Here is an 18,559-nt window from a genome sequence, read left to right on the forward strand (position 1 = left end):
ACAATGACAAAATAGTGAGAACCAAGGCTTTTTACGTCCTGAATGGCAGCACTGTTTTGTTTGGACGAGGCCGGTCATTGAAGGAGTTCCTGAAAAAAGAAAAAAAACGTCCGGTTTTTGAAATGCCCCCCATTCACGCCAAAGGAAGGGATTTTTTTTCCCAAGCCCCAGTGTTCTCACACTTGTGCTTGCATCTCAAATAAACCTCCTATGGATTCCTAACTTCACAGAAAGGCAGAGGGGGGGAGGGGGAGTAGATGGAGCCAGGAGGAGGGGAAGCTCTGTGCCCAAAAGAGCGTTTTATAGAGATGCTGATTTTCTTATTCACCGGCCCTCTGTAAGAACACAAACCCAGAGGAATGCACATTGAAAGCTGTGATTCTCATTCACAGGCTATAATGCTTCCAGCCTATATGAGCTGAAAAAGAGTCTCCCTGGTGGGAAAATAGTGACCCCCCCGAACCCCCCAGTGAAAAGATAGCTGCAGTGCAGGGGGGCTTGTGCTGTAGAGAGAGTGCTGCCTCTGCTTCTCACCTGCACTGAAAGACAGCGAGAGCCCCCCTCTCTAGGTGTTTACAATGAGCCCTCCTCTGCCTTCCCAACGGAGCGAAGGAATAACAACATAAGTCCTGCAAGCTGAAAGTGCGGAAATGTGCTGTTGCGAGATCTTAATCGAGGCATTCACAAGAGGCATGGATGACATCGTTCTGCACTCCCTCTTATTTTGCAGATATTTTCCCTTTCATCCTCGTTTTCCTCTTGTGTCTGCGGTAGATTACATTATGAAGCATGAAGATTGCAGCGACAAAGAGCTGTAACACCTGATAAGCATCAGGAAAACACTGCACAAATCCAAGAAGTTCAAGGGAGTATACAGGCTGGGCATACACGAGGAGCAGATAAGATATTTTAAAAGCCATTTCCACAACTTATAAGGTAAATGCCAGTCTAGGTCCTTCAAAAATATCTAAATACAGTCCACACTAAAAGTAATATTCAGCCACTAAAGTAAAAATGAACCTCACTATTTGTATTCTTGGACTTGGTGATACTGTAAAATTCAGATAGGACCAGCCCAGGGCATAAGAAAGAGCTAGTTGCAGTTAATCTGTATCCTGGCAGAGCTACTTTGGTGAAAATATTTTCTTATATTCTCCGAGCTGAAGCCAGCATTATACACCACTCGCTTCACAGTTGGAAGAATTAGAGATTATCCACTGTTCCAGCTGACAGGACTGTTAAACAGATGTTGAATTGGAGGCAGTCATCCTCAGCGGAGTGAAGCCAACTGGATTTACAAACTGCACTGACGGACACATGACACTTGGGTTTCATATGTGTGACAAAGAGACAAAACCCAGACTCTGTGTTTTACTCTGGAACAAAGAGGCAGTGAATGCAGCAGGCTCATCCTGCAAGCTAGTGGGAGAGTAATGATGGCTCATTGGATGGGGGAAATGAGTTTCCTGGGTGATAGTGTTTGTGGTGAGCTGTGCGTTGCCATCACATTTGAGATGCTCTTTATATTAAACCTCAGAAGGAGCTCAGTTCAATGGGTCCGTAGTCTGAGGAATGCTTTGTAGAGAGCCAAAGGTCACGGCTCCTCCGCCCTCCTTTTCTAAGACTCTTTGGTTTTGTTGCTGAACCATATGGTACATTTTCACCAAGACCTCCATCTCACAAAAGCTTAAATGCTAAGAATCGTCACAAATTCTTTTTTGAGTCCCAAAGGGAGATGAAAGTGCACATCACAGTGGCTCTTGGAGACATTAGAAGTGTGAATAAAATATGAAATAAGAATTAGATAAACAATGAACACATTAGCAGAGAAATAGGAATAATATTTGGATGAACCAAAAACAAATGGTCAAGTTTTGACTCTGATTTTAATGCAGACATTAATATCTGAGGTGAAGTTTAAATCAAATTACTACACATATCAATTTAATGTAAAGGAATTTCAAAAGAGACAACTAAAGCAATATTCTTCTACCTGTAAAAGCTGCTCTTAGCCCCATGAAATGGATAAGACCCCAGCTAATACACATCTGCAACATTACAACCATCACTGCTCTTACCATGAAATCATGATAAAACACATCAGCTATGAGCTAAGACCAAAAGTTGTGTCTTTAACATCCTAAGACCCGACACCTACATATGAGGACATTCCATTTTGTTTGTCTTATAACGTAATAGTTTGTGCTCTTAGAGTTGAAATTATTGTCAAAATTTCCAATTGAAGTTGAAGTAATTTGCTATGAAAATTCGGCATGAAACTTTTAGGATGTTTAACGGGAATTTTAGGGAATTTTTGTGGAAATTTTCGTGATATATTAGCTTTTTTTTCATTGGAAGTTTGAGGGGGAAAAATACTTTGACTTTTTTGGTATTTGGTTTTTTTTTTATTGGATGGTTAGTAGAATTTGATCTGAATTGAATTTTAGGAAATTTTGTGGGGAATTCTATGAAAATAGGGGGGATCCGCCCCTATTTTCATAGAACTGTGGGAAATGTAATTTGAAAAGAAACTTGGAGATGTGCCTTGAAATTTTTCCAGGATTAACATGGAAATTATGGGGTAATTTAACCCTTTATGACCTATCATAAAAGGCAAAAACGTAAATAAAAAGAAATTGTGCTCAATTTGCAAGAAGACAGCATATGTTAAAAAATGAAATATTTACAGTTGTGCAATCAAATCTCTAAGTGTGCCAGGTACTTTTGAGCATACAAATGTTTGTAGAAGGCCATGTGGAAACACTAACAAATGTGACTCATGACCTGCATGAAAATAACACAATAGGTTTGTGCAGACAAAATGTCATTGTACATCATCAAGTACACATACAGTAGGAAGTGCTGTGAAAGGCAGCGGTCCTGATTATATTAAGTATATTGTTTTTGATGTGTTAGCTTTGTATCACATTTCTGCAGAAGAAGGAAGGATATTTCTGGAAAGAAACAGTACTCTGGGACACACTGAATGTGTGATATGTAAGTGTTACTCCTCCAGTTTTATATGCAAAAAGAATTATTGCTCTATCTTATTTGTTTGCATTTCAACCCATGGTTAACGCTCCCATAGGTCTTAAAGGGCTACAGATAAATTCAAGGATATTCAGAGAAATTGTAGGACATTTCTTTGAAATTTAGGGAATTTGTTTGGATTTTGGAAAGTAAATTTCCAAGATATTTTGAAATTGGAAGTGGAAATTTTATTTATGTGTAGCCCTGAAAAGTCCTTGCAGTCCGTCATCAAAATAACAAGAAAAATGACTCCCACCTTATTGACTGACACCTTTTCTGGCATTTCTGTATTTGATTTCCCGTTGTGTCTGTTCAAGTGCAATGGTGAAGTCACGAATAAATAAAACAAGTGGAAACTATGTGTGTGTTTGAAACATGACTGCTTTATAAAACTTTCCTTGAAGAAAATAAAAGTTCACTCCCTCTCATGTTTATGTTTCAGGTTTGGGTTGTTGAAACTCTGCATGCTGGTCAAAGATTCAGAGCTCATTAACTCCATGAAAATGCAGAAAAAGAGAAAAACCATTTTCCTCAAAGTAAACCCTCACAGGTGAGTGTTGCAAACATTTCAAACGATTGCATCAAAGCTGCTGGTCAAGTGCATAGCAAGAATTCTGTGCAGATAGAGAGCAGAGCTCCATAGAGCTGGAGTTCATAAAGATAAAGCCTCACAAGTTCATATTAGTAATTGTATTAGATGTGATTTTGAGAAATGTTGGTGTTTAACAGTAGAATAATATTCAGTGGATTTGAGTTGCCTAAGGTACAGTGCTTAACAAATTTATTAGACCACACTAACCCTAACCAAAGTAAGGTTTATGCCACAGCTGCCCTAAATTAACAGCACTGGTAATTACCAAAATCATTTTTTATGTTTCTGCAATGGTTAATACACCAATATGTAGAAGCTCTTTAACCCAAATGATATTTTTAATGCTAAAATATAATTATTATTGTTATCCATGAATTTTCAAATGTACGGAATTACAAAAAAACTGAAAAAATTGTAAATTACATTAATATTTCTTGATTAATATGTCAAATTATAGTTATTGACTTGCATTCCTGAAGAGAAAAATAAGTTTTAGTGGTTGAATGTTATGCTTGATTCATTTCTGACTTCTCAGAGAAGCCCAGTGAGCCGGCTCAAATTTGGGTGAATTCAGTTTGAAATCCCTCATTCCTGTTCAAAACAGTAAAATGTGGAGAGCTGACTGAAAATGAAAGAGTCCATATTAAAGCACTTCATGATGCTGGATGGTCTTTGAGACAAATATGACAGGTGGTATAATAAATTTGTTGAGCACTGTATAAGGTGATTCATTAATTTAACATCATCATGACAACAACATAACTGGTCATTTCTCATGTATATTTTAGAATGGCTCATTTCTGGGCCATCATTACGAACACAATTCATTTATGTATAAAAGCACTATAATTGTAAATGCATAGAAATGTTCTTCAGCAGAGCCCAACTCTGTAGTAATGGCATTAGAACTTAGCCTTTGAAAGCACTGTTCTACTAAATTCCATGCAATCGTTGTGTATATTGGTAAATAAAAGACTATCACACCACAAGTTTAAAGGCCAAGATCAGCAGATAAGTTATGCCTGGCAATAGGTTGTCTTTGTTTGAACAGGCTTTGGGTGTCATATAACAATATTCTCTGCAGAGACAATATAAAAGGTGTGATTTTGTCACAATGAGTTGACTATTTGGGTGGTCTGTCAAGAGAAACACTTGTTGCTGGAGAGCAAAAGTGGGTTTGGTCTGTTTTTGAACAGTCCAGCTGCTCTTTACACCGATGTAACCAGCTGACTTCACTTATTAACAGACTGACACAGAGTTTATTTAGTGTTTACCTTTTTAAAATGAGAAAAAAACTGACACTGGAAATTTCACAGATTAAAAACTCGTTTTAATGCAGAAACTGAAAACAGTTTTTGTTTTTGGTGTAACCAGCAGCTCAAATGCAGATTTAGAGGTTAATTATAAAGGGACATTTGAAAAACAAAGTTTTTGTCAATTAGATGTGAGCAGCTGTTTTCATGTAGCAGAAACATCAACAGTGGAAAAATAGAGCCTGATATCAACACACAGGACGTTTGTTCACATAGAAAAGCTTTGTGTTATTTGTGCACCACCAATTAATTAATTCACAGACAACTACAGAGAATTAAAGTATTTAGAGTCCTGGGGTGACGTGCCAGAGAGTTGTTAATGATTTCAGTGCACATGGCAGTGCTTGGCAACTGAGTCCCCAAAACACAGAGCAGAAAATAAGCCCTCATGGCCGTCTCAGACGTCTAATTGGGCTCTCAGAAGTGACAGGCCTGACTAATACAGCAGCGGTCACATACAAATAGAGAGAGAGAGGAGAGAGAAAGTTTATTTTTCTTAGAGACTGAAAAGAATGGGAGGTAGCCTCCTTCTCGCGGTGCCTCGACTGCATTGGTGCCAATCAGAGCTACTTACCCAGAGCTGCAGAGCTACAGCCAGCTGAGACTCACGGCTAACATTCAGACTGACACGGCGCTATTGTTTTCTCACTCACTGATTTATTCTTAAGTAGTCTTTGATCTATGGCAACGTTAGACAACACAAAACTCTGGACAAATTTTCCCACAATCCTGAGGCTAATTGAATCAACATGTCCATCTGAAAAATCTAAGAAAGGATTAAGACTGAAATTTGCATTGTGTCTACAGTTATTGGATCAGTGCTGTGATTGTGTTTACCAGGATATTCCTCAACAGTAGAGTTAAAGTGAAAGCTAACTTGGATCACTTCTTTTTAGAGAAGGATGAGCATTAAGATGAGTAGAAGATAGTAAAAAGCTGATTGATTCAGTCAGTCATGTTGTTATTATAGTAGCAAGCAAAGCAAATCCTGCATAGAAATCATCATAAAACCTAAATATAATCTTAACCTTTAAGAGCCTCATGCTGTTTCATGAAGCTATTACTGGCACAGCCATTGTTAGTTGTTGTCTACTAATTAGGTCATTTAATTTAACAGTTAAAACAATTACAAATAACAACAATGAGCTCATTTAAGATTAATGAGACAGGATACATCAGGATCTGTGTGGTTTAACACATCAGCTGGACATTTGCCAGAAGACAACTTTAAATTCTTAATGCAGCAAATATTGCCCTGGTTGCCTGCATCAGGTATGAAGTCTGTTTTTTGCACATAACAAGCAGGTAGATACCCTGATATCCCAGGGAATCCTTGCTCCTTGGAGCTCAATAAGAAGTTCTGTTGTGGGGGGAGGCAAACATCTGATTCCCCCAAACCCCTCTTTTAATCCTTTAGGCTAAATGGGCAGGTAGTGTTTGTTTTGTTGAATAAACTATGGGATGGATCCACTAAAGAAAAGCACAGGTGTTTGCATTTTTTTTAGCTGTGAAAATGGCTAAAACAAATAGCATCTCATCCACACAGCACATGCAAAGGGGAAATCCCTTTGCTAACTGAAAATGCACATAAACTGCTCAGGCAGGCAAACTGCAGCCTGCCCCATTTACATGTATGTAAATGAGTAGTAGGTGGAAGAGTATTTAAAGACATTGTGTAAAATTGTTTCACTCATTCAAATAAGCCTTATTACAAATAGCTCCTAATCCACAAAGGTCAGTGCTAACCACAACAGTCATTAGAAGTACTGCAATTTAACACCAAATGAAACCAGGTGTTAAACTGGCACTAATTCTCTCTCCTACTCACTACCATTCGTATTTTATTTATTTATTTATTTCCTAGTCCCTGCTTGTTTCAGCACAAAATAATTCAAGATATTTAATCATGCTGTCAGATGGAGCAGGAGCAGTATAGGCAGGTTTTTCTGATGACTGATCTCCAAATAGATGATTGTCTGATAATAATGTGTTTGATGAGATATTGGAACATCACAGTGGTGCTGCATGCCTCTGCAGGAGCAAAATTCTAGGTCTACAAATTCTAGGTCACAAAACATACATTAGGAGATGGGCGTTTTAGCCCCTGCTTGCTGTACGGATTCTTAAGTGGATTATGTGCAAAAGAGGAGCTATATGCGGGTACAAATCTGGCTCTAAAGTCTGCCGTATTTGCATGCCACAAAAAATACTAGTGGATCTTCCCCTTAGTTTAAAATAGCTGCCATATTAACACTGTGGGCAGGCAGTGGAGCAGCTAGAGACCAACAAGCACAGAGATGAACAGGTTTCTGTCTTTCCCCAACAAAGTGACTCAATGAAGAGAAACAGCAATGTCTGTTCCTGTTGAGGAAACTCAGAGGCTTCAATGTCAGGAAGGACATTTTAACAGCTGTGTATAAATTCCTCGCTGAATTAGTACTTACCTTCATCATGTCCTCCTGGTTCAGTTTCATCTCTGCTAGAAATAAATCAGAGCTTTCCTGGATCATTAACCAAGCAAAATAAAATTACTAGTAAAACCTAGTCTCAGTTAGTACTCAATACCCAAGCAGTTAAAAGGAAAGCAGACATCCACTGCTGTAATCTCTCTAGTGTTACCATCAGGTTGCCAGTGTAAAGTCCCCCATAACTCCTTTATTCCTGCTACCATTAACATCTTAAATGGACAGTAAGATCCACCTACCACTATTGCTGCTTCCACTACACATGCAAGCTCAATTTGTGCAAAAATAGTATTCCAAATATTGTGTAATTATTTGTCATATCAGCTGTTTTTGCTCTGTTTTAGAAATGTTTTGATTTTTTTGTAAATTGTCTTTGGTTTTATTTTTTATTTCAGCCATGCTTGAGACAGTTTTCTGTCACATCAGATAGTAAAGTTTTCTGAATGACTTAGTCCTGATCTACATTTGACAAAGCCATCAGCTATTAGTTATGAAATGTTCTTTCTGATATATACATTTCCATTGTAATGAATGGCACTGAAATGTATTATAGACCCACACAAACATTTAAAAAATGAAATAAAATGTTATACTTCTTTGAAAAGGCTGGCACATTTTCCCAGTCCATATTTATTTCTATTGGTGTTTTCATGTCGCATTTATACAACAGCGCTGTGACAAACCTCTGCCATTGTCACACTTTCAAATTGTTATATTCATTTTACTCTTCTGTTGCATTTTGCCGTTTTAGGATCAGAGAAGGCACAGCACAGTGGGAGCTCCTCAGATCCTGACTTGCCTCTGTAACTTCTCTATTACTACCTCACAGAGGGGGACTCACTTAGACCCCCACACACACACACACACACACACACCTCTGTGACATTCGTATTGAAGGTGAAACATCAGGGGGGCGTAAATATCATGCCTTGAAATGGCACTGTAAAAGAGCTTTCTAATTCAATACCTGCAGCTGGCATGTTGTAAGAGAGTAGTTCTTTACCGATGACATGGTGAATACTGCAGATATTTTGGAAAACTTTAAAGATAAAATTGAGATCCGCAAATCAACATGAGTTTGTCACGCTCCTTTCCTTTGACTTTATTCAGAGTCGTCTTGGGCTGAACAGAAAATCAGCTGAAGCAGAAGCTGGTCAGGCAGGTTGAAGGAAGTTAAACACTGCAGGTTAATGTCATCTTGAATATCCACACTTGTGTTTTTGCTTGAGTCCACTTGTTTTCTCTCTGATATTTGTCCATGCTGGTGGTCAGCCCTCCCTGCGGATACAGATCCTGCTAAATGTGTTCAGTTTGTTGAGGTTAAACACCAGAAACGGAGCTCAACAGATGGTCTGATGTGATACCTGTCAGCAGGCATGAAGGAGGGCCTGGAGCCCTGCTGTGGAGCAACTGAGCGCGCTCAGACCTCCCACATTTGTTTGGAGTAGTGAAGTCATTAAAGACTGTTTGTGCAAAGTGACACAGTCAGCTGGACAGGACTCTGACAGGTGGAAAAAAAGACGAATCAAGACTATTACAAACTTTTTAAAGTTAGGATTAAAGCTAATAAAGGTGGTTCAGATGTGATGCGTATGTTTGGACTTAACAATGGAAGCCTCTAAATCATGCTGACAGTTTTTGGGCTGTCTGTTTATGTGGGCAGGGAGTGAAGCTGTCAATCAAATCAGTCAAACCATAAAGCAGTCTGCGTTTAGAACTCTTTGAATTTATGACCAGGAAATTGTAGGCTGTTTTTCAAACTTTATCACTGGGTATTGGTAGTTTAGTCTAAATTGTTTCATTACCTTGCATGTGAGCTAATGATAGCTGATGCTTATTATATTATGTCCTCTGGTTATCCATCTGTCTGTACATACTTATATCCATCTGTCTGTCCTTCTGTCCAGGCTATTCTTGTGAATATGATATCTCACGCATCCTTTGGGAGATTTTCTTTAAACTTTTCACAAATGTCCACCTTGACTCAAAGATGAAGGGATCAAACTTTGGGTACAAACTCAAGGTTACTGGGCCTCATGTTCATCTGTTGCATGTGAATGTGATGTATTATTAACTTTCTGAGAGATTTAAAATCAAACTCTGCCATTTTGACTCAAGAAGGATCTGATTAGATTTTGGTTTTCAAACACTGACAGTAAGTGATACAGTTGACTGTTAATGACAGCAGGATGAAATTTTAGTCCAAAACGCAAAGGAAAAAAACTAAGACTGTAAGCAGTTCTGGACAGGCCCTTGCATCTCAACACAGGTTAGGGTTTGGTATTTGATGGGGTTGTAGCACAGACATGAAATAGGCTGCTGCGGTGATATCTATCAAGAAATTAAACTATTAAACAGCTACAGACTCTCATGTCTTGGGTCTCATGGGTCTTACTAATATATGGCACTGTGATAGCTCGCCACTGCCATGCCCTTTGAGTTTTATGCATGAGCTGAGCAGTATTATGTCATTGAAGTCTCTTCTAGAAATTAACCAAATCTGAGCTGAATAAGATAAACCTCATACAAAGAGGACACATGGAAACAGACCCAAAGAAACAACATTTTTTGCCAGTCTGTTCTGACTGGCAGATTCCTGTTGGAGTAAAGGTTTGGGTCCAAGAGGCTCTTTTGTAGATCCCATCAAGCAATACAAGGATTCCAAATGTCCTACATGTAGCTAAAGCAGCTTCTGTAGAGACCCCTTTTTGATATTTTCAAGGAGGCACCATTGGGCCATTTTAAAAAGTCTTCCATGAAATCACCAAATAATTCAATTTATGGCAGGTCTGATGTGCATGCCAATTTCGGTGAGCTTTTGGACATGTTTAAGCTGCCAAAAATGAGATTCTTTGAGAGTGGTCTGGCTGCAGAAGGTGCATCTTTGACAGCCACTCTCAAAGACCGTTCATCTGAGACACCGCATATCTCAGAACAAAAAAAGGGCTAGGAGACTGTAAGGATACCAAAAGGTCAAAGTTTAAAACATTCTAATGCAGCTAATGTAGCTGATGCTATGTTAGCTGCATAAGTTATGTAATGTAGCCTTGTAGCTTACATAGTTGTGTAGCCAATGTAGCTACATCAGTAACGTAGCTACATACCTAATGTAGCTATGTCAATAATGTCAAAACATAAATAACATAGCCATGCAGCTAATGTAGCTAGGTAAATAATGTAGCTAAGTACCTAACATAGCTAGCCAAAGCTTAACTCACAAGGCGGCTATGTAGTCTGCATAGAAGCGTTTTCTATGAGGCTATATTAGCTTTAGCTAAATTTTCTAAAGCTCAGGTTACTAAAGCTAACTTAGCCACTAGGCTTATATAGCAACTGTAATTATGTAGTTAAGGTAGCTTTGTTAACTTTAACTAAAGCTAATGAAGCTAAAGTGGGCCACTGTTTATGTAACTACTTCTAAAATGGGTCTATACATAATTAAATCCCAGATAAGACCTCTGAGCTTTTTCTCTGTTTTATTTATTAAATGTTTCCTTGTCTGATATTTTTGCAATGTAGTTATTTCATGAACGTAACCACCAGACTTTGTTTATGATTGGATATAACACATTGTACCAGCAAACTGGATAGAAAAAAGTTCAACATTTTAATATTAGAGAAGAGTAAATGTAAAAACGGGTATATATCATTATCAGAAATCTTTGCTGTTCAAGAAAGTTGTGACTTTTTGCATGTACATTTATAGAAATTGGCAAAATTCATAAACTACCTAGGAACTAATGTATTTTTGGATTTTATAAACTAAGAATGAGGGACATCATAACAGTGAGATGATGAGTGCTTGTAGAAATATGAACCTGTGGTGCCTTGAATTTACTTTTTGTGTAGGCTGTGGTCCCTCCGTAGTGAACCTGTTCTCCTATCTGCCTTTCAAAGCCTTTAAAAACACAGCACACAAACATAAATGCAGATCAGTGATGTGATAAAGGAAACGCAGCTGCAAAAGATCACACCTGTTGCATTCACCGTTGACAAAAAAGTTGTTTTTGATCCAGACCTTCTGTCCTGGTGTTAAATAAAAGGGTCAGCTGTTCGTCTGGAATTCATCATGTCTAATGTGTAGTGTTGTGTGCTGGCTCAACTGGCTGGGTGGGATTACACAGAGATGTGAAAAATAGCACAGATGTCTGATCAACCTGACAGTTTCATATAACGTCTGCTTCACGGAGCTCAGGTTTTTACATACCTGACATTACTCTTCACACTTTTTTTTCTCTTTTCCAGTGGCCTCCTCTGCTCTTACCTTGTGTCAGTCTCTCCGTTTGATGGATGGAAGAAAGGCAGGCGAGGAGGTGGCAATCCAGAGGCACAGGCTTCAGGTGTGAACAGGTGTGCGGGTTCACTGCAGTGCTGGAATGGGAGCAGTTCCAGGTGCACAGCTGCGGGGTGGGGCTCACACTTGCACATACTCCCAGCCTGGCGGCCTGTGTTGAAATACTGAGTCCCTGGGAAGGGGGGAGTGGGGCTTCCAGGTAAATTTTATTTCACACTGTCATAACTTTGAAGAGGGGAAAATGAGGAAGAAGGAGGTTAGGGTGCATGTGAGGAGGATTTAATCCTGAGGAAGGAAAGATTTTTGGACTATTCCTGTACATGTGGGCTTTTTCTGTGTGCTGTGGATTTCTATGTGTAGGCGTGAGAGATCTGTGTATATTTAAGAATCAGCAGCATGACAAAGAGTGGCATTTGGGAGGTTGCAAGACTGGGGACTGGGGAAACTATTGTTCTTATCAATCCATGATTAAACATCTTTGGTAATTTGCAATCCTGCTGGAACACATCCTCTCTGTTGACAGAAAAAAAAACGTCTGTATTGAACTTGTCTGAGCTGTGGATGGCTTCAGACTGAGCCTGAGGACAGATTAGGCTGCAGACAAGCTCTGTGTCTGCAGGGTACATGATCTCTAAGTCTGCGCCATCAAAGGTCAGAGCAGCCGAGTGAAGAGGAGCATCGGGGTGTTTCTTGGGTGCTAAGTTTGAGAGAAAAATGGATGAGTGGCTGCATCTGTTCCACAGAAACAAGCCCACACATGCTGTTACATATATACACACGTGTGTCAGGGGACTCTGTGTGGACAGTGATGCTGGGAAGCCATCACAGATTGGCTGCATGGATTTGGAGCCAGCCTTTCAGCTGTGATAATCCCTGATTTTTCTTGTACAATGTAGTCCCACAGTCCCATTGAGTGTGAGACAGAGCACCAAATGAGCAGTGTGACCTTTGCCGTCCTTGGAACACTTGATGCTGTGTAATGTATTCTGCAGTTGGTTCCTTTTTTTCATCCTATGAATTTTAACAACTTTTTTTTCCTCCTCTATGACTCTCACTGCCTTTCGTTCAGTGTCTGGGCACTGCAGGATATTATTCCTCCTATTACCTTTCAGAACTCCAATCACCACATGTCCTGTGGAGAAACAAAGCTGCCAGACACAGTCCAAGATGGAAACAGCGGAGGGGAATGTCAATTTCCTCCAATCGGCTCAGAGGTTGTTTTTTTTTTTTCCTGCGGGGGAAGATTAGGTTGATGTCAACTCTGAGATCCAATGAGCTAAAATGTGCTGGAGACAACCAGCGCTGATGTAGGACTGCATATCAGAAATGTGCTGAATACATAAGGAGACAGCTGTTTTAAAATCGATGTCAACCTACTTTAATTCGCCTCTGATCCCATGATATGAATACATTTGTTGGTCACAGCTGCCTTTGAGATTCCTCTTTGAATCAAATCAGCTGAAGATAAGTCAGAGGATGCCAAAAGTGTCCGTCTGAATCCATTAGTCGTCTGTTACTAATTACCAGTGACTCCGGGGTTGATTAAAAGAAATCACCAAGCAGCAGCGCACTCCATTATGCTAATGAAAACTCATTTGGAGAGGGCGCCGGCAACTATTTGGACGGCTTCACTGTGTATCCGGGTTGGCTGGAGTAAAAGGCTTCTTGGACAGAACATTGAGTCAAATCTTGTAGCGACGATGATGTAGATGATGAGGATGATGATGACAGAATTTTCATCATGTTTATCTTTTCAAAAAACCTGATTTGCTCCAACACTGTCTTTTCTCTCCCTGCTTCTCATTAGCATTTAGATATTTCGCCTGCACTTGCCCTGTGGCTCAAACTACCAAATAACTCTCTGGCAAGTGAAGATAAGACATGTTTGGTGTGTTTTAGTCATAATTGATTTTTCCATCTAATTAGAAACCCTTCAGGGGGAATAACAAGACACCAAAACAAGCTCCTAATCACCAGATAGTGATTTCTTTGATACCAGTTTCTTTACAAAGATGTCAGAGGAAGCCGCCTAGAGAACATGTTTCAGACACGTGTTCACCAGGAGACATTGATCATTCATTACACAAGTAATGCAGAGGTCAATACTCCATCAGTGAGCTCCATAACACATTTCAACCAGCTCTCACAGAGCATCAAATTCAGTCAAATAAACCAAAATACTAAATCTGCTTCTTATGAAGACGATGGGGTCATACATACTGGCATAGTCTCATACCAAAACTGTCTTTTCTTTTTTGAGACTATTTGATAATTTTAGTGACTCAAAATCACCCACACTTGCATATGTTTGCTTAGGTTTGAGTTGTAAAGATGCTTTTTATGAAGTTTTTCTTTTCAAATTTGCCTAAACAAGCCTGGTTTATACTTCCACATCAAATCCACATCATGGTAGCCTACACCTTTGTGAGCACTACATACCTCTGCAGTACTATGCAGTGCAATTTTTCCTGGTTCTACTGCCACATTTCCTGCTTGTTTGTGTACAGGAAACCAATGCAACTGAAGCCAACATCTGGATAGTGGCCAATTGTTTGCATCGCTAACTTTGAAACAGGAGATTGGGTGTTCAAAATCCAGCGTAAACCCTTGTGCATGGTCCTTAACGCCATGAACAGCTGTCTGTGTCACAGAAGTACATCACTTTGGATAAACAATGAAGCTAAAGCTAATAAATATTGATCTTAATGCAGTTATTACTAAGAGGGGAGACATTATTTCACACAATATCCCTGTAGACATCACTCAGAGAGTAGCAGTCAGCCAGTGCTACCCAGCAGATCAGTCACAGGGCTTGTGATCTGCATCATCAAATGCCTTGAACCTCTGAGGTAACTACTGTTTTCATTGGTAACAAAGGCAACAGTATGCTGATGCATCAATGAAGCTGCTAAGGGTAACTAGTTTTCCTCACTGGCTTTGGTCCCATTCCCAAATTAGAAAAGCATTTTTATAACATGAAGCTTAAACTTTGGAACTTTTAGTTTGTAAAGTTTAACAGATTAGAATTTCTCATTCATGTCTGCAAAAGAGTAAACTATAATCACTTGTATTTGGCTCACTGATCAAAACTGATGAGTTGATTCTCAGTGAAATTCTCCTCACAATTTTTTAAAATCCTTTCATTGTTTTAGTTTCACACACAAAACAATCCATCCATTATCCAAATCTGACAGACATGCATTTATAAATGTCTAGGCCTGTAGTCAACCAAAAAAAAACTTGTTTGACCAAAAATTATACCCACGCACCGACCAATCAATTGGTTGTTCAGTTTAGATAAAAAGAAGAGAGAGAGGGAGAGAGAGAACTATTCCTTTATCTCAAAATCTGTTTTAATCTTTGACAGGTTGCTCCCTTGTGTGTAAATTATCTTAAAAATTAACATAACAAGCTTTATGAAGCATTATTAATTATTTTTGACTTCGTTGTACCACAATAACTTTTAATCATGTAATCTCTTCACCTTGCAAAGCAGATGGATACGCCCATTTCCTTGTTTCTCACCTGTGAAGCCATCTTGCAAAGCTCCCATCTGAACTGTTTGGGCCCGGTTAGAAAGTGACAGAACCAATCAGCGACAAGGGGAAGTACTTTCAGGCGTGGCGGAGTCGTGGCGTAAGTAAGCAGCAGCAAGAGGCTGGTGCAATTGGCGGAAGAGATTAGTGTGGATGCTGCTAAAGCACCAGTTTTATCAGAACTTGATGACATTTCTTCATTAAAAGAAGAACAAAGAACAGCAGTGAGTTGTTTTCTTTTCAAAAATGACAAAAGTTGAGTACTGACATGTCTATAGTCGCCATGTTTCGTGTTGTTCCTCGGTAACTGCGCACGCACAGCTCAATAGCGGCTACATCACGTGGTTTGTTGCTCTGGTTGGAGATGTGACAGACAGAACGTTCATCCTATCACACTTCGAGTTTTTTTCAAAGCCTCGTCTTTTTCCCAAATGTTTCCTATTGAAGCTTTCCCAGATGGATGTGTGAAACAAATCCATCTGGTGTGTCAGGGTAATAATTTCTGGGATCACAGCCGATAAATATTTTTCATCATATAGTCTACAACTGTGGTTTTTAACCATTTTTTTTTTTGCCCAAGGCTCACCTGAGATCAAGCCAAACTCTCAAGGCACACCAGATTCATATCCATACAAAAATTGCCTCTTTAAATAGCATTAAAGTAACATAGGTTATTGTAAAGATGTAATAATAACGTACAGTTGTGCACATTCTCATGGCACACCAACACTGCCCTTGAGGCACACCATTTGAGAAGCAATGCTTGGATGTTCTCTGTAAATTTTCTCATTTCTTGTTCTTTTGATCTGTGGTTTTCACACTCTATTTGCCCAAGGCGCACCTTAGAACAAGCCAAAATCTCAAGGCACACCATATTCATATACACACCAGATGGCCTCTTTTACACGTGTTAAAGTATCTTTAGTCAATGAATAGTTTTAGTCATATAATATGGTTGTACAACCTCCCACAGCACACCTAAACCTGCTGTAGGTTTTTCTTTCCACATAATTTAAGAACAATTGATCTACAAAATATCTTTAGGTCATCTTTTCTCTTCTCTGCTTTCTGTCTGTCTTACACAGACACTAAACTGACTTGAACATTTTAATCTGATGCTAAAGGGACTTAATACTTGTACTTGCTGATGGAGAGCAGCAGAGACACAGTGGCACTGCTTCAATACAAACATCCTGCATCCTCATGTTGAGTTTAAGATATGTTTTTTTAATCATTATTTACAGCAGTGGTTCTCAACTGGTCCGGCCTCAGGACCCACCAGTCAAGTTCTGAAAAAGTTGTCAACAATGCATGTTTAGTTAATTGAATATGTTGCAGATGAAGCATGATTGGACCAAAATACCCAATATAAAAAAGAAAAGGGAAAAAAAATGACACATTTTATACCCTCTTTCCCATAACTATATGTCATTTTTTGCCAATGTTCCTGAGAACTTGTGAAATCACTTCATTATCATGGGAAAAGCAGCCATTTATTGCAAGAAGACGAGATAAATTAGTTAAAATATTGATCAAACATGTAAATTCATGTACACAACCATGTATGACTCAAAGCTCTGGAAGGAAAAGATTCCTCCTCTCTACTTCCTCATAGAAACACTGTAGTGTCACTATAGCTGACCAGAGTAGCTACATAAAAACACTAAAGCCTAATTAACACCCTCATAAATGAACGACTTATACAGATGTTTACATTTTAGAGATGACTGACTAATGCTCTAGTGTTTTTATAGCAATGTTACTACTACAGTCATTTAGTTTATCTGTAAGACTTTCACTTTGGGATATAACAACAGAAAAAGTCAAACCCAGTTACTTAACCCAAAAATGTTTCTACCAACATTTAAACAGATAAAAATAGTCAGTATCAATGAGGAGAAACTGTGTTTTGTTATGCTTCATGCTGATTTTGCTCTGGAAGATTTCATTTTAGGAAATAGTTTTCAAAGAAAATGAGAAGGTTTGGCAAATTGTTCATGGGCGCAACCCACATACTCAGCTCTGCTGCTCATCCCACAAATGCATGTCCCATACAAATGTGGCACCATTTGAAAGGGTAATAAACAGGCTTTCCAACTTTACGATTTTGTGTCAAGAAGCATTGTTACAACAAAGAAATAATCTTCCAAACGCAAATTTCCTTACTTTTGTGCTAAGTTTATTTGTATAAGTATATAACGCAGAGGATGGGTGCACCTTGCAAGATATTTCCCATGGTGCTTTGCAAGGGAAAACATCAGTGTGATATTGGCCAAAGTAGATGAGATGAGCCTACTGGGAAGGCTACAAAGTTTGATTTTTATATAATTTCATGATCATCTTAATCATAATGTAGCTCAAAACAATCATGGTGAAAAGGCATTTTAACCAGCTCAAATGATGACAGAACAGCTTTTCATTTTAGTGGCACAAGCTGATACAACTGACACAGAAAACTAGGTTGTAAAATGTAAATGAAATGTTATGGCAGACTAAGTACCTTTTGCAAACATGCAATAGAGAATTGATGCACCATGAAACGGTTTAGAGGATTGGAGTGTTATGATATATGAGCCAAACCATTAGAGGAAAACAGTTAAACTCTGCAATCAGTCAGGCCTAAGTTAGCCTGCACAGAGATTTTTATTAACAGGAGAGGGACTAGATACATCTAGTAGAGAAAATAAGACACGTCTGGTTTCAAGATATTTATTGAGAAGTTTTTTCCACAATGTACAGTACAGCAATTAATGCAAATCCTTCAATTCATACAACTTCCTCAAAATTGCAGTACAGAAAATATACTATTTTCGGTTGTACTTTGTCCTATGACAGATATATCTAAATCTTTTTTTAAAAATTTGAATAAAAATATAGTAACCTTCCATTATTGTTTGCACCCAGCACGTTTTGTCATAACAGCTCTAATCCCTTACTTCCTTTGTTTGATGAAAAATAGCCCAGGGCTTTTCAGAGGTTCATCCTCATGCCGTCCAGCCTCAGATCCACCATCCAGCCCCTGAGCACCTGTTAAAGGCTGCTTCTCCTCTGTATCTGATAAACAGCTCCAGCTCATGATCCTCTGGCATGGCATGGAGGCCGCTCTTCATCCCTCACATCTGTGATTCCCTGAGCATTTTCCAAAAAAATCCCCTTGGCTGCTCAGTGAGCACTCTCAGCTGTTAGCGTACCCTCGGGCCAGGGCAGCCTTGCTGTGCGCTCCAGCTGCAGGCTTCTCTGTGGTCATGGGGCCCCTCTGAAGGGCACTATTGTCCATTCATGGGGTTCACTGTGTGAGAGGTCAGCCGAGGGAGAGCTCGCGCTGGGGC

At 39.2% G+C, this 18,559-nt stretch overlaps 1 long non-coding RNA gene across 1 annotated transcript in view; it reads left to right on the forward strand.

The window, feature by feature from the left end:
- The window catches only part of LOC121515240, a 45,821-nt gene extending 33,697 nt beyond the window's left edge, over positions 1-12,124 (forward strand). Inside the window, exons 5-6 of the long non-coding RNA XR_005992362.1 lie at positions 3,473-3,580; positions 11,646-12,124. This is a non-coding gene — a long non-coding RNA (uncharacterized LOC121515240). The remainder of the gene's footprint in view (positions 1-3,472; positions 3,581-11,645) is intronic.
- Positions 12,125-18,559: the final 6,435 nt, after the last annotated feature.

Source organism: Cheilinus undulatus, linkage group 9 (genome assembly GCF_018320785.1).
Source record: "Cheilinus undulatus linkage group 9, ASM1832078v1, whole genome shotgun sequence".
Taxonomy (NCBI): Eukaryota; Metazoa; Chordata; class Actinopteri; order Labriformes; family Labridae; genus Cheilinus; species Cheilinus undulatus.